Source organism: Hirundo rustica, chromosome 4, assembly GCF_015227805.2.
Source record: "Hirundo rustica isolate bHirRus1 chromosome 4, bHirRus1.pri.v3, whole genome shotgun sequence".
Taxonomy (NCBI): domain Eukaryota; kingdom Metazoa; phylum Chordata; class Aves; order Passeriformes; family Hirundinidae; genus Hirundo; species Hirundo rustica.
Genome location: NC_053453.1, coordinates 903,165 through 920,540, shown reverse-complemented (window position 1 = coordinate 920,540; position 17,376 = coordinate 903,165).

Sequence of the window (17,376 nt, the reverse complement as noted above, 5' to 3'; positions counted from 1 at the left end):
TGGAAGGTGGCAGCTGAAATCCCAGTGTCCCAGGCACCGGGACAACGATGGATTTTGAGTTGTGGCTTTGCTTTTCCCCAAACGAGCTCCCGCTTCCCCTTCGGCCTCGGGATGAGCTCGATTCCGTACCGAATTTCCCAAATTTTCTGGTGCAAGGGGCAAAATTTCCTGGTTGCTCCAAAACTCTGCCGGCACCTGGATCCCTGTGGAGGGGTGGGAACGGCTCATCCATGATCCTGGCCGCTGGAAGGTCCCGTGTCCCAGCGGGAGGCAGCACGGAGAGATGGAGAGATGTACAACGGGAATAACACAAAACACAGCAACGGGGGGCCGGGATGGGATGGATGGACAACCAGGATGGAGTGATGGATATCTGGGATGGGATGGACAACCAGGATGGAGTGATGGATATCTGGGATGGGATGGACAACCAGGATGGAATGATGGATATCTGGGATGGGATGGACAACCAGGATGGAGTGATGGATATCTGGGATGGGATGGACAACCAGGATGGAGTGATGGATATCTGGGATGGATGGATGGACAACCAGGATGGAGTGATGGATATCTGGGATGGGATGGACAACCAGGATGGAGTGATGGATATCTGGGATGGGATGGATGGACATCCAGGATGGAGTGATGGATAACTGGGATGGATGGACAACCAGGATGGAGTGATGGATATCTGGGATGGATGGACAACCAGGATGGAGTGATGGATATCTGGGATGGATGGACAACCAGGATGGAGTGATGGATATCTGGGATGGATGGATGGACAACCAGGATGGAGTGATGGATATCTGGGATGGATGGACAACCAGGATGGAATGATGGATATCTGGGATGGGATGGATGGAGAACCAGGATGGAGTGATGGATATCTGGGATGGGATGGACAACCAGGATGGAGTGATGGATATCTGGGATGGATGGCCAGGATGGAGTGATGGATATCTGGGATGGATGGACAACCAGGATGGAGTGATGGATAACTGGGATGGGATGGATGGCCAGGATGGAGTGATGGATATCTGGGATGGATGGACAACCAGGATGGAGTGATGGATATCTGGGATGGATGGCCAGGATGGAGTGATGGATATCTGGGATGGATGGACAACCAGGATGGAGTGATGGATATCTGGGATGGACGGATGGCCAGGATGGAGTGATGGATATCTGGGATGGGATGGACAACCAGGATGGAATGATGGATATCTGGGATGGATGGACAACCACGATGGAGTGATGGATATCTGGGATGGGATGGACAACCAGGATGGAGTGATGGATATCTGGGATGGGATGGACAACCAGGATGGAGTGATGGATATCTGGGATGGGATTGATGGCCAGGATGGAGTGATGGATATCTGGGATGGATGGATGATCAGGATGGAGTGATGGATATCTGGGATGGGATGGATGGACAACCAGGATGGAGTGATGGATAACTGGGATGGGATGGATGGACAACCAGGATGGAATGATGGATATCTGGGATGGATGGACAACCAGGATGGAGTGATGGATAACTGGGATGGACAACCAGGATGGAGTGATGGATATCTGGGATGGATGGACAACCAGGATGGAGTGATGGATATCTGGGATGGATGATCAGGATGGAATGATGGATAACTGGGATGGGATGGACAACCACGATGGAGTGATGGATATCTGGGATGGGATGGACAACCAGGATGGAGTGATGGATATCTGGGATGGATGGACAACCAGGATGGAGTGATGGATATCTGGGATGGATGGACAACCAGGATGGAGTGATGGATATCTGGGATGGATGGACAACCAGGATGGAGTGATGGATATCTGGGATGGGATGGACGACCAGGATGGAGTGATGGATATCTGGGATGGGATGGACAACCAGGATGGAGTGATGGATATCTGGGATGGGATGGACAACCAGGATGGAATGATGGATAACTGGGATGGGATGGACAACCAGGATGGAATGATGGATATCTGGGATGGGATGGACAACCAGGATGGAATGATGGATAACTGGGATGGGATGGACAACCAGGATGGAGTGATGGATATCTGGGATGGGATGGACAACCAGGATGGAGTGATGGATATCTGGGATGGATGGACAACCAGGATGGAGTGATGGATATCTGGGATGGGATGGATGGACAACCAGGATGGAGTGATGGATATCTGGGATGGATGGACAACCAGGATGGAGTGATGGATAACTGGGATGGGATGGACAACCAGGATGGAGTGATGGATATCTGGGATGGATGGACAACCAGGATGGAGTGATGGATAACTGGGATGGGATGGACAACCAGGATGGAGTGATGGATATCTGGGATGGATGGACAACCAGGATGGAGTGATGGATATCTGGGATGGGATGGACAACCAGGATGGAGTGATGGATATCTGGGATGGATGGACAACCAGGATGGAGTGATGGATAACTGGGATGGGATGGATGATCAGGATGGAGTGATGGATATCTGGGATGGGATGGATGATCAGGATGGAGTGATGGATATCTGGGATGGATGGCCAGGATGGAGTGATGGATATCTGGGATGGGATGGATGATCAGGATGGAGTGATGGATAACTGGGATGGATGGACAACCAGGATGGAGTGATGGATAACTGGGATGGGATGGACAACCAGGATGGAGTGATGGATATCTGGGATGGGATGGATGATCAGGATGGAGTGATGGATATCTGGGATGGATGGATGGCCAGGATGGAGTGATGGATATCTGGGATGGGATGGACAACCAGGATGGAGTGATGGATAACTGGGATGGATGGACAACCAGGATGGAGTGATGGATATCTGGGATGGATGGACAACCAGGATGGAGTGATGGATATCTGGGATGGGATGGATGATCAGGATGGAGTGATGGATATCTGGGATGGGATGGACAACCAGGATGGAGTGATGGATATCTGGGATGGATGGATGGACAACCAGGATGGAGTGATGGATAACTGGGATGGGATGGACAACCAGGATGGAGTGATGGATATCTGGGATGGATGGATGGACAACCAGGATGGAGTGATGGATATCTGGGATGGATGGACAACCAGGATGGAGTGATGGATATCTGGGATGGATGGACAACCAGGATGGAGTGATGGATATCTGGGATGGATGGATGGACAACCAGGATGGAGTGATGGATATCTGGGATGGATGGACAACCAGGATGGAGTGATGGATAACTGGGATGGGATGGATGGACAACCAGGATGGAGTGATGGATATCTGGGATGGATGGACAACCAGGATGGAGTGATGGATATCTGGGATGGATGGATGGCCAGGATGGAGTGATGGATGATCAGGATGGAACGATGGATATCTGGGATGTAGGGATAGGATGGAATGTTGGATATCTGGGATGTAGGGATAGGATGGAACGATGGATGTCTGGGATGTAGGGATGGGATGGAACGATGGATATCTGGGATGTAGGGATAGGATGGAATGTTGGATATCTGGGATGTAGGGATAGGATGGAATGTTGGATATCTGGGATGTAGGGATAGGATGGAACGATGGACATTTGGGATGGGATGTAGGGATAGGATGGAACGATGGACATTTGGGATGGGATGTAGGGATAGGATGGAACGATGGATATTTGGGATGTAGGGATAGGATGGAACGATGGATATTTGGGATGTAGGGATAGGATGGAATGTTGGATATCTGGGATGTAGGGATAGGATGGAACGATGGATGTCTATGATGGGATGTAGGGATGGGATGTAGGGATAGGATGGAACGATGGATATCTGGGATGTAGGGATAGGATGGAACGATGGATATCTGGGATGTAGGGATAGGATGGAACGATGGATGTCTATGATGGGATGTAGGGATAGGATGGAACGATGGATATTTGGGATGGGATGTAGGGATAGGATGGAACGATGGATGTCTGGGATGTAGGGATGGGATGGAACGATGGATGTCTGGGATGTAGGGATAGGATGGAACGATGGATGTCTATGATGGGATGTAGGGATAGGATGGAACGATGGATATCTGGGATGTAGGGATAGGATGGAACGATGGATATCTGGGATGTAGGGATAGGATGGAACGATGGATGTCTGGGATGTAGGGATAGGATGGAATGTTGGATATCTGGGATGTGGGGATAGGATGGAACGATGCATGGCCGGGCTGGATGGATGCATTGATCCCTGGCATGGATGGAACGATGTCCAGCCAGGAGGAGCACACAAGTGGGCTGGGATCATTATGGAACAGGGATGGAAGGACAGCGGGAATGGGAATGCCACGGCAGTGAGGACAGGAGCAGACAGGGTGGAAAATACTTAAATATTTTAAATATTACGAGGAATTGGAAACGGTGGGGATGGGAGCAGGATGGGGACGAACACTGTGGGAGTGGGAGCAGGATGGGAAGGGGACAGTGGCACAGCAGCAGTGGGGACAGGAACACAACGAAACACCCAGAGATAAAAACCTCTGTCCTCAAAAATTCCTGCCCCAGAACATCCCAGGGGGAATCCGCTCCGATGGATCCGGGTGGATCCGGGTGTGATCCTGGCCAGTGCAGACACAGGACACGAGGGACACGAGGACCACACATGTGCTGAGCACAGCTGCTCCTGCTCGGTCTCCTCTCAGACGTGGGTGAAATTCCTGGAATCAGCAGCTCTTGGAAGCGGGATTCAAGGAAACGCCCACCCGGGGACGTTTCGCAACAGCCTCGAAGCTCACCAGACCTGAAACTGCCTTTAGGACATGAAAACCCTCCCGGTGCCAACTCCAGCCGCTCCTCCGGAGGGAGCGCAGCAGGAAATCCAGCCAGAAGCACCGAAAATGTCCAGGAAAAGCGGGGATCTGCGAGCTCTGTTTATTCCTGCCAGCTTTTAAACCTGCCCTCCTCATCCCAAACCCTCCAAAGAGGGGGTTTTTTTCCCAGTTGGTTGGAATCTCCTCTTCCAAAAAAAGCCCAAGTTGTTCAAACAAGATCCCAGCGGCGCCGCTCTCCGGGATCACCATCCCGGAGATGAGACCACCACTTTGATGAGACAGAACATCCCAAGAGGGAAAAGGGGAGGAATCAGGAGGCCTTTATCCCTCGGCAGTCAGTTGGAATTTCCCATGGATGGATCATCCCAGGTGCTCAAAGCCTCCTCCCATCCTTGGCCAACCTCCCAAAGGAGCTGCGGTGCCGGGAGCCGACCGTCCCAGGAAAACGCTTCCAGCTGCCTGATTTCCACCTGGATTCCCTGCATCCTGCTGGGATTGAATATCCGGGCTGAAACGTGCCCAATGTCCGTGGATTTCGCGTTTCCGTGGAATTTTGACTTCGTTTTTTTCCCTTGTCTTTCTCCACCAAAGTTGCGGAGGATGAGCTCATTCCGGCACGTTGGGAAGCAGAACGCGGAACGGGACCGGGACGGTCCCAGGCGTGGAGATGCTGCCCTGTGATGTCACCCCATGTCCACACACAACTTCCCAAGGGTTGCACAACCACAGCTGGACACCGGAGAATCCACACCGGGAGAAACTTGGCTGTTCTCCTTCCAAAAAAAAAAAACCACGATCAGGAAAAGGCCCAGAGAGGTGGTGTTACCCTGGTTTTTCTGAGTTTCTTCATTAGCCTTTTGATTTTCATAGATGGAGTCAGATCTTTTAGTTACTGTAGAATATTAGAGCAGTTTTTCTACCTTTCCCACAGAAACAATATAAACAAATCCTTTGTTTTTCATTCTCTGCCCTTTGTTTGCGTATTTCTAACCTGAAAACAATTGTAACTGACAATTCATCTGGCCACTGAGGCTGAGGGGTGGAAACCCCAAAAAGCCAATCTTCTGCTAGACCCACAAATGTACAAAAAGTAAAAGAATAAACAAAGGGGCCCCCTCTTCTCTCCGCACTTTCAGCTGGGAGCTGGATCGGAAGAACCTCTGCGAAAATCTCTTGCCTGCGTGTGATTGCTTCGTGCGTCTCGGTGACAAGGTGGAGTTTTCCTGCCTCAAAATGCAAAAGCCGTGAGCCAAAACAGAGAATATTTCCAAGTGTGCCAGGGATGGGAGAGCAGGAGAGGACGGGGTACCCGGGTGGGAACACCTTGGGATGCAGCAGCACATCCCAAATCGTCCATCAAGTGAACTAAAAGAAATAAATATTATTCATTTTCTCTACCACTCCTTAAACCGACAGGTTTTTTGCCCCGAACAACGATCCCGGTGGCCCCGCTGCCGCCTGGAGGCCTGGGATCGGTGGTCACTTGGGAATGACTTCAGGGAAGGGTATTTTTAGCTCATTCCCAAAGCTCAGGGCTCGCGTCTTCCCAGCACATGGAGCTCATCTGGTTTATTTTTGTCACCCGACACATTTTACAGTCCTCGCTGTTCCCGTCATCCCTTTACGAACAGGGACAAATCCGTTTTTCCAGGGCTCCAGGAGCTCACAGGAGCTCGGAGAAGAGCGGGCACTGAAGCTGTCCCAAAGCTCTGCGTTCCCTTCCAGCCTCATCTCACGGAATCCTTCGCAGTTCTCGCATTTTTGGCGAATTAAATATTTCCCGATGGTCTTGCTGCTTCCAGCAGCTCCCGGCGGGACGAACCGAGGCGTAGTTCCGATGTCTTGAGCTGTGATGAGATTTTTCCCAAAGCTCCAAGAGCAACAGAGCTGGGAAGGGGCTGGAGAAGCAGGAAAAGCTGGGGGGAGCTGGGAAGGGGCTGAGCCTGGAGAAAAGGGGGATCAGGGGGGAGCTGGGAAGGGGCTGAGCCTGGAGAAAAGGGGGATCAGGGGGAGCTGGGAAGGGGCTGAGCCTGGAGAAAAGGGGGATCAGGAGGAGCTGGGAAGGGGCTGAGCCTGGAGAAAAGGGGGATCAGGAGGAGCTGGGAAAGGGGTTCAGCCTGGAGAAAAGGGGGATCAGGAGGAGCTGGGAAGGGGCTGAGCCTGGAGAAAAGGGGGATCAGGAGGAGCTGGGAAAGGGGTTCAGCCTGGAGAAAAGGGGGATCAGGAGGAGATGGGAAGGGGTTCAGCCTGGAGAAAAGGGGGATCAGGGGGGAGCTGGGAAGGGGTTCAGCCTGGAGAAAAGGGGGATCAGGGGGGATCTGGGAAAAGGGTTCAGCCTGGAGAAAAGGGGGATCAGGGGGAGCTGGGAAGGGGTTCAGCCTGGAGAAAAGGGGGATCAGGAGGAGCTGGGAAGGGGCTGAGCCTGGAGAAAAGGGGGATCAGGGGGGAGCTGGTGGCTCTGCACAAGTCCCTGACAGGAGGGGACAGCCGGGGGGGTCGGGCTCTGCTCCCAGGGAACAGGGACAGGAGCAGAGGGAACGGCCCCAGGGGGGATTTTAGGGAAAATTCCTCCATGGAAAAGGTTTTAAATCATTGGAATGAGCTGCCCTGGGAGGTTTGGAGTTCCCATTCCTGCAGGGATTTCAAATCCATGTGCACGTGGCACTTGGGGACACGGGCAGCGCTGGGTTAATTGTTAGACTCAGTGACCCTGAAGGTTTTTTTTCAGCTGTCACAATCCGGTGATTCCGGGATTCTGGACTTTTGGAGAGGCAAGACGAGGATGTGACATTCCAGGCTCAGCAGCCACGGACGCCTCCCAGTGCCGTGACGCACCCACGGAGAGCGTCCGGGCTGAAATCCCGCAGTGAGGCAGCTCCGGCACACGGATCCTAAATAAATCACCCGCAGCCTCCTTGGACGCGGTGAGGAGGCGGTGTGGGAATGCCAGGAGCGAGGTGGGCACCCGGGAACACAGGGCTGGGCACTCGGGGGGGGTCATGAGGCACCCGGGGAGAGGTCTGGGGACGTGGGGAGCAGCGTGGGCACCCCAGGGATGGCATGGGCACCCTGAGGAGCAGCTTGGGCACCTCAAGTGGGAGCTTTGGCATCCCAGGGAGCAGCGTGGGCACCCCAGGGAGCAGCAAGGACACCCTGAGTGGGAGCTTGGGTACCCCATGGATGGCATTGACACCCTGGGGAGCAGCCTGGGCACCTCAAGTGAGGGCTTGGGTGCCCCAGGGAGCAGCGTGAGCACCCCAGGGATGGCTTGGATACCCTGGGGATGGCATGGACACCCTGAGGAGCAGCCTGGGGACCTCGAGTGGGGCCTTGGGCACCCCAGGGAGCAGAGCAAGCATCCAAGGAAGCAGAGAAAGCATCTTAGGGACCGGAGCAAACACCTTAGGGACGGCACGGGCACCCCAGGGACAGCGTGGGCACCTCGGTGGGAGCTTGGAAAGCCCGGGGAGCGGCGTGATTCCCTCCGGAAACCCCGCGGGCTCAGCCGGGAGCGGAGCGGCCGTGGCCGGGAGTAGCACCGGCACCACGGGAAACCGGAGCGAGCACCCTGGGGACGGAGCGGGCACCCCGGGGAGAGCGTGGGCACCTCCGGGAAGGAGCTCGGGCACCTCCGGGAGAGTGTGGGAACCCCGGGGAGAGCGTGGGCACCCCGGGGAGAGCGTGGGCAACGCAGGGAGCGGAGCTGGCTCGGCAGGGAGCGGAGCGGAGATCCCGGGAAGCACCGAGGGCATCCCGGGAAGCGGAGCGAGCACCCTCGGGACGGAGCGGGCACCCCGGGGGGAGCGTGGGCACCTCCGGGAAGGAGCTCGGGCACCTCCGGGGAGAGCGTGTGCACCCCGGGGAGAGCGTGGGCACCTCCGGGAGAGCGTGGGAACCCCGGGAAGGAGCTCGGGCACCTCCGGGGAGAGCGTGGGCACCTCCGGGAGAGCGTGGGAACCCCGGGGAGAGTGTGGGCACCCCGGGGAAGGTGTGGGCACTCCGGGGAAGGGTGCGGGCACCGCCGGGAAAGGTGTAGAGATCCCGGGGAGGGTGCGAGCACCCCGGGGAAAGTGTGGAGATCCCAGGGAGGGTGAGGGCAGCCCAGGGAGGGTGTGGACACCCCGGGGAAGGTGTAGGGATCCCGGGAAGGGTGCGGGCACCCCGGGGAGAGCTCGGACAAGCCGGGGAGCCCGGGGCAGCGTCTCTTACCGGTGTCGGCGGCGGAGCGGAGCAGCAGGAGAGCGGCGGTAGCGCAGAGCAGCGGCCGGGCCATGGGAGCGGCCCGGGGCAGCTCCGGGCTCCAGCGCGGTCTCCGGCAGGAGCTCCGTGGCTCTTCCCGGCCGCTGTCGCCGTCCCGGCGTGGCCCGAGCGGTTTCGGTTTCGCTTTGGAGCCGGGGCCATGGGGAGGGGACGCACCGCCCTGCCGGGATGGAGAGCCAGGGGCAGGGAGGGGAAATGCCGGGGGGGACTCGGAATCCCAGGGGAATTCGGGGATGCGATGCCCGGAAAAGGAGGGAATGCAGCGGGGAGAGCGGGATTTATGGCCCAGGGAGCTGATGAGATGCCCCGGGAGGATGAGATACGTGGGGGATGCAAGGGCTGAAGGGATGGAAGAGGCCGGGAATACAAAACACGAGGGAGCGGGGAGGGTGTGGAACTTGGTGCCTGAAGAGGGGAGCTGCAGTAACCAGGGAGGGGATGCGATATCCACGGGATGGGAGATCTCCCGAGGAGGGAAAAAGGATGAAATATTCGGGTTCGCCATCCGGGGGTGGGGTGAGACGTTAATTCTGAGGAACTAAGGATTTTTAACGAAAGTTAAGATAATAAGTTGCTGAATTAGCTGAGGTAGATAGGTAATCTTTGTTCGCAGTTAACAGAAGTCGGATTGCGACGTTAATTCTGAGGAACTAAGGATTTTTAGGAAAGTTAAGATAATAAGTTGCTGAATTAGCTGAAGTAGATAGGTAATCTTTGTTCGCAGTTAACAGAAGCCGGATCTTAGATAAGCTACCCCGGATCTTGTAACTCATTTCTTGTCAGCTTTATGTTTATGTGGCTGTGCTTGTAACGAAAAACAAAATGTGGTAAATAGGACATAAGAGAGCTGCAGATTTCCTGCTTCAAGGACCCATTGAAGACAGGAAACTAAGTTCTACCAAGGAATCATTTGTCGCGAATGCATTGAAAAGGTAGAAAGGTCAGGACGAGGAAGACTCATCTTACTTCCTCATTTTGGGTGACCCCTCCCCAAAATAGACCCCCGACTCATTTTAAGAAACAAAGTACGCATGCTTAACAGCCTTTTTGCCAATTAGCATACGAAGCGAGGAATGGGAGGTGACAGGGGTATGAATATTTGTATTTTGGGTATTCAACACTTCTGTAAATAAAAGGCTTTGTAATTAATTACCTGTGAATTTCGCAGTTTGATTTAGGGAAATATCCCGTGTGCTGCCTCACTGTAATAAACACACACGGTCTAACTTTAAACTGTGAGAGAGTTTTGTACATCACAGTTGGGGATCGATACTGGATCAATACTCGTATTTCTTTAACAAGTCAGGGGGAGAGGGGATGGGATACCCCTGGAGAAAGCAGTGGTACTCTTGGGATGCAATATTTGGGGAAGGGATGCAATATTTTGGGGATGGGATGCAATATTTGGGGATGGGATGCAATATTTTGGGGTGGGATGCAATATTTGGGGAAGGGATGCAATATTTGGGGATGGGATGCAATATTTGGGGAAGGGATGCAATATTTTGGGGAAGGGATGCAATATTTGGGGAAGGGATGCAATATTTTGGGGATGGGATGCAATATTTTGGGGAAGGGATGCAATATTTTGGGGAGGGGATGCAATATTTTGGGGATGGGGTGCAATATTTTGGGGATGGGATGCAATATTTGGGGAAGGGATGCAATATTTTGGGGATGGGGTGCAATATTTTGGGGATGGGATGCAATATTTGGGGGATGGGATGCAATATTTGGGGATGGGATGCAATATTTGGGGAAGGGATGCAATATTTTGGGGAAGGGATGCAATATTTTGGGGAAGGGATGCAATATTTTGGGGATGGGATGCAATATTTGGGGATGGGATGCAATATTTGGGGAAGGGATGCAATATTTGGGGATGGGATGCAATATTTGGGGATGGGATGCAATATTTGGGGATGGGATGCAATATTTGGGGAAGGGATGCAATCCTGGCAGGGGATGAGGCAGCGCTCCCTGCCCAGGGGAACGCGGTATCCAAGGGAATCATCCTGAGGGATGCAGCTCCTCCCTCCTGTGCCTGGCCATGGATTTTGGGGGATTCCATGAGTTTGGGATGCAGGAATCCCAGAGCTGGAACACGCAAATCCCCCCAAAACTGGAAAACAAGCGATGATCCAGGCCTGGAAGATCTGCAGATCTCTCGGGCTCCATCCCGCAGCATTCCCAGGATCAGATCCCACAGATCTCACAGCAAATCCTCCCCAGCTCAGCTCCTCGCTCGCAGCTCCTCTTGGTTTATTCTCACGTGGTTTCGTTTTGTCAGGGAGCATCAGCAAACGGCCCCACGCGTCCAGGAACGGGAAGACAAAGGGTTACTGGGGTGACATTTCGTGGCCGGTCACCAAATCTTCATGGGAGGTGAATAAATTCTCCCTGCGCCGTCGAGGAAAGAGAATTCACCTCAATTAACCCTCCCCGGAGCAGAAGAGAGGCCGCACCCGTGACGAACCGCCGGGCCCTGCCAAATGGGTTTTAGGGAGAGCCCAAAGGAGGTGCCAGGAGGAGATGCCAGGAGGGAGGCGCTTAGGAACATTCCAGATGCAAACGCTGTGGGAATTCCATCCCAGCCGAGGTTTATCCCAGATTCCCAGGGCTGGCTGCTGATGGTTGAGGCTGTACTCTGGCCGGGCTGAGATCCCACGTGATAAAATTATGAAAAACAATCAGCAGGGCAGGGTTCACTGCGGTTTATTGCAGAGCTGAGCGTGATAATCTCGGGGTTTGGTTAAAAAAAAAAAAGAAAAAAATCGGTCTGGGAAGATTTTGCCTTTCTTCTCGTCGAAAGATGTAAAAAATCCCATTGTGCGATGTTGGAGTCCAGGGCGTTCCTTTGGCTGCCCTGGAGGGTCAGGGACCTGGGCAGGGGGGTCTGGGACCCCAGCCCAGAGCTCAGAGAGACACTGGCTTTGATCCCAGTCCATGGGAAAAACTTCCTACACTGAGAGAAGGTTTACAGGCCACAAGAATGTGAGAAATAGTAGTTTAGCTTATCACAGAATGAGAAAATAATAGTTTTAGGTTCCTAGCATTGAAGTGCATGGGGACAAGATGGAGAATTTGGGGCGTTGTCTCCTTCTTCTTCTCCTTCTTCTTCCCTCACTCCATTGCTGCATTGACGTGGCACAAAGTAGTTAGTGAGGATTGGGTCAGAGTAAAGATGACCTTTTTAGTAATAGTGATAGACGTTGGTAAGAAATAGTAAACAAGAAATACGTAGTAATTAGTATAAAAGATAAGGACAGCCCAGCTCGGGGGGAGACGTGAGGAATCCACGCAGCTGCGAACATCTTGTCGGACTCCGAGAAAATTGTAAGATAAAAAACAATAAACGAAGTATGCAACACTGAAAAATCTAAACCTGAGAACTCCGTCTCTTCCTTCGGCTCGGCTCGGAGCTGTGCAGGGGAGCAAGGACCCTGAAACCACCTCAATGTTGGGGTAAGCCCCCGACATCTGGCGTCCCTGGCTGGGCGGAAACATCTGGCGTCCGTGAGTGGGCAGAAACAGGATCCAGGGAATGACCCACAGCTGCTCTGGCAATTCCAGCCCAGGCAGGAATTCCTTCCCAAGATCCCACCCCAATCTCCCCTTTTCCAATCTGAAGCCATTCCCTGTGTCCTGTCCCTCCAGGCCTTGTCCCCAGCCCCTCTGCAGCTCTCCTGGAGCCCCTTCAGGCCCTGGAATGTTCTGGAAGCTCTCCCTGGAGCCTTCTCCTCTCCAGGTGAGCGTTCCCAGCTCTCCCAGCCTGGATCTCTGGGAACTGAGGGGCTCCAGCCCTGGAGCAGCTCCATGGATTCCTCTGGAATCGCTCCAGCAGCTCCAGGTGTCCCCAGGGCTGGGGCAGCTCTGCAGCTGGGGTCTCACCTGAGGGGACACAGGAGCAGAATTCCCCCTCTCCTGCTGCCCAGGATTGGGGGGTTCTGGGCTGGGGCAGGTCCAGCCTCACCCCCCCACACCCCAAATCCTTCCCAAGAGCTGCTCTCCATGCCTTCATCCCCAGCCTGGACCAGTCCCTCCTCAGCACGTAAATCTGTGTGTGAATGGATTTCAGTCCCCTCCAGCAGGTAAAGGATGAGCGTTTCCATCTGGGATCTACAATTAAAGGGCTGCTTTAATTGGAGCAAACCCTGTCCAGGTAAATGTTTAATTATTCAGTGGTTAAGGGCTGCTAAAACCTTTTGTGCCCCCATCTTTTTTGCGCGTTCTCCACCCCCAGTCTGCGTCTGAATCGTTCTGAATTGGTTCTGACCTGGTGCTCATTTCATCCACGTGATAAAGAATAGAATGGACCTTGCCAGGGACATGGAACGTTGGAGAGAATCCAGGGGAGGCCACCAGGATGATCAGAGGGGTGGAGCAGCTGGGAGGAAAGGCTGGGAGAGCTGGGGGTGCTCACCTGGAGAAGGGAAGGATCCAGGGAGAGCTTCCAGAACATTCCAGGGCCTGAAGGGCCTCCGGGAGAGCTGCAGAGGGGCTGGGGACAAGGCCTGGAGGGACAGGACACAGGGAATGGCTCCCAGTGCCAGAGGGCAGCGCTGGATGGGATCTTGGGAAGGAATTCCTGCCTGGGCTGGGGTTCCCAGAGCAGCTCTGGATCATTCCCTGGATCCCTGGAATGCCCAAGGCCACATTGGACATTGGGGCTTGGAGCAGCCTGGGATCATGGAATTATCCCTGGAATGAGCTCTGAGCTCCCTTCCCACCCAAACCGCTTCAGGATTCTGGGATTTGGGACACTCAGAATCCATCCCGAGGGATTTTTCTGGAAAATGGGGAGAGGAAAGAGAGGGGAAGGGAAGGGAGACCCTTGATGGTGTCCTGAGATTCCAAGGGAAGCCCCTGGATGCATCAATTTCTTGGAGAGGAGATGGATCCAACCTCAGGCTCTGGAGCTGGGCTGGGAGAGCTGGGAATGTTCTCCTGGAGAAGGGAAGGATGCAGGGAGAGCTTCCAGAACATTCCAGGAGAGCTGCAGAGGGGCTGGGGACAAGGCCTGGAGGGACAGGACACAGGGAATGGCTCCCAGTGCCAGAGGGCAGCGCTGGATGGGATCTTGGGAAGGAATTCCTGCCTGGGCTGCAATTCCCAGAGCAGCTGTGGATCATTCCCTGGATCCCTGGAATGTCCAAGGAAGGATTGGAGCAGCCTGGGCCAGTGGGAGGTGTCCCTGTCACAGCAGGGGTGGCACTGGGTGATCCTTCAGATCCTTTCCAATCATTCTGTGATTCCATGAGTTCCTGTAAGTCACCAGGAAGTTTCCACCCTGGGCACAACCCAATTACTGGAGGGATTTTTCTCAAAGTTCTATTCCCAGTGGTACTTTTCCACTGGAGGCCCTTGGTGTGGACAATTTCTCCCACCTTTTCCATGCACAAGCTCCTGGCGTGGTTTTAGGGATGCCTCCCTGTCCAGCTGGTTTGGTCAAGGGACATTTCACCATCCAGGTGGGAATTCCTGAGGCCCCAGCGCGGCTCCAAGGAAGGGGAAGCCGGGGGGATGCACCACCACAAGTGGAATTCCAGGTTTCTCCTTGGATTTAGCTCATGGAGGGGTTGTGCTGTTGGCTGTGACTCTTGAACTGGAGAGTTTTGGGTAAGAAAAGCTGGATTTTAAGTCAGCACTAGAGATTAGCCCAGCGTCTAAAGGCAGACAAACTCTTTGTTTCAAAACACCGGAGATGAGGACGGAAAATATTCCTTCGCATTCATTCTCCAGCAAACAGAAACCAAAACTCTGCCTCGAGGAGCAGAAATGGTCCAAGGTCCAGCAGTTAATCAGCTTTTGTCTTCCTTTGGGGATTCAAGCAGGAATGACTTCATTTCTTATCAGCTCTCACAGGTTCCTGCACCGAGTACATAAAACTCGCTCAGGACGTGAGCGCATCCTCCCAGGAGCGTTTGGGACCGTGCTTCACTGCGCTAATTCCACGTGCTGAGGGAAAACGCTTCCAAGAAACGATTTGTAGAGCTCAGGCCGGCAGCCTGGGATGATTTCCCCTGGAGTTAATTACTTCCCTTTTAATTACCTGCTATTAATCCAGCGAGAAGCGGTTGCTGGGCCTGGATTCTGTCCCAAAGCAGCGCCGCCCGTTGCGCTTGGGGACGCCTGGCAAAGTCAAAATGTTGCCCTGGAAATTAAGAGGGATGGAGAAAGGGGAAAAAAAAATCCAGTGGTAAATTTTTGTGTTATGGGAGTAGGAGGAGAAGGAGGAGGAGAAGGAGGAGGAGGAGGAGAAGGAGAAGGAGGAGGAAGAGGAGGAGGAGGAGGAAGAGGAGGAGGAGGAGGAGGAGGAGGAGGAGGAGAAGGAGAAGGAGAAGGAGAAGGAGAAGGAGAAGGAGAAGGAGAAGGAGAAGGAGAAGAGAAGGAGAAGGAGGAGGAGGAGGAGAAGGAGGAGGAGAAGGAGAAGAGAAGGAGAAGGAGAAGGAGGAGGAGAAGGAGAAGGAGAAGGAGAAGGAGAAGGAGAAGGAGAAGGAGAAGGGAGAAGGAGAAGGAGAAGGAGAAGGGAGAAGGAGGAGGAGGAGGAGGAGGAGGAGAAGGAGAAGGAGAAGGAGAAGGAGAAGGGAGAAGGAGGAGGAGGAGGAGGAGGAGGAGGAGGAGGAGGAGAAGGAGAAGGAGAAGGAGAAGGGAGAAGGAGAAGGAGAAGGAGAAGGGAGAAGGAGGAGGAGGAGGAGGAGAAGGAGAAGGGAGAAGGAGAAGGAGAAGGAGGTCCAGTGCTAAGCATTGCAGTCAAGGTCGTTCCCTCACAAAATACACCACACGTGACACTTGCTACCGTTTTACAGAGCAAAAATCTCCTCTTTCGGCCGGAATTTGGCAGAATCGGTAAAACCGAGGCGTCTGCGCTGCCCAGCAAAGCAAAGGAGCAGCGGGGCGGGCTGGGCTCAGCTCGGGGGCCCGCAGGGGATCTCCAGAGGGATTTTTTTGGAACTTCAGCTCCTTTTCCGTGTGAAGGGAAAGCACCCGTGAAACCGCCCGGGGTTTTTTTTCGGTTTTTTTTTTTTTTTTGGCCACGGGGTTGTTTTAGGTCTCAGCCTTTAATCTGAGGACTTTCAGTTCCAGGATGTGAGGCTGTGTTTGAGAATCAGCCCTTTTCCCCCAAAGAGAACGAGCGGGTTTTGGTCACGAGCTTGGATTTAATCCAATTAAATTATTTGTTCTAGGAGGGACGAGGAGCGACAAAACACGGCGTTGTGAAAATTCCAGCTGGGGGCTTTTTCCCTGCAAACGACATCCCCGGAGGGTTTCCTCCTGAAACAAAACGAATTCACAACTTTTTTTCGGTTCTCCAGGGCGAGAAGGAAGGGGGAAGATTTGCGTGGATCTTTCCAGCCTCACTTTCTAGGAATAAATAAACGTCCATCACGTTTGTTCCCTTTCCCCTTTTCACAATAAATTCCGGCCAGCTGGGGAAACTCCTTCCTTTTTAAAAGCTTATATTTCAAGCTAATAATTGTCAAATTCCACTCGGCCCTGCTGTCAACAGCTGTGAATTACGACAGGTCAGGAATCTTGAATACAATAAACCTGTGCTAAATCACCGGGAAAACTTTAAAAATCCCCAAATATTCCCCTCGGAATTAACGCTGTGATGATCTCATTGACCTCCACGAGCACTCGAAGGAATCAGTGCGTTAAAGAGGAACGAAAACAGCAGGGAAAACTCGTTTGTGAGCGGGCTGGGATTTATTTTGGAGCCATTCCTCCGCCTGCAGGTGGCTGAGGTTAGGAAACGTCAAGTTTTGGGTGGAAAAGTCAGAGCTGGGAGCGTGGCAGCGACAGCTCTCGGCTCCTGGGGTTGGGAGGAAGCACCCGCAGCCCGTCCCTGGGGGGATGATTTTATTCCCTCTTCGTCCCGGGGTGATAAATCCTGGGAATAAAAAGCCTGGCTGTGCCGCCCACCCGGGACAAAGCCTCTCCCGAAGGCTCGGGAGATCCGAAAAGGAGCTCGGGGCTCCAAAATTGGGGTTTTTGGGTGGTTGTGGAGGGTGAGTGATTAAAATAATACCAGAGAGTGAATAGAAGCTCTTCGGCAGAGGATCAAGGAGGTTAAGTTATATTATATTATATTATATTATATTATAATTATATTATATTATATTACATTACATTACATTACATTGCATTACATTACATTGCATTACATTACATTATATTGTATTATATTATATGGCATTATATTATATTACATTGTATTATATTATATTATATTACATTACATTGTATTATATTATATATATTATGCAATGTATAATATATCTAATTTTATACACAGTGTAT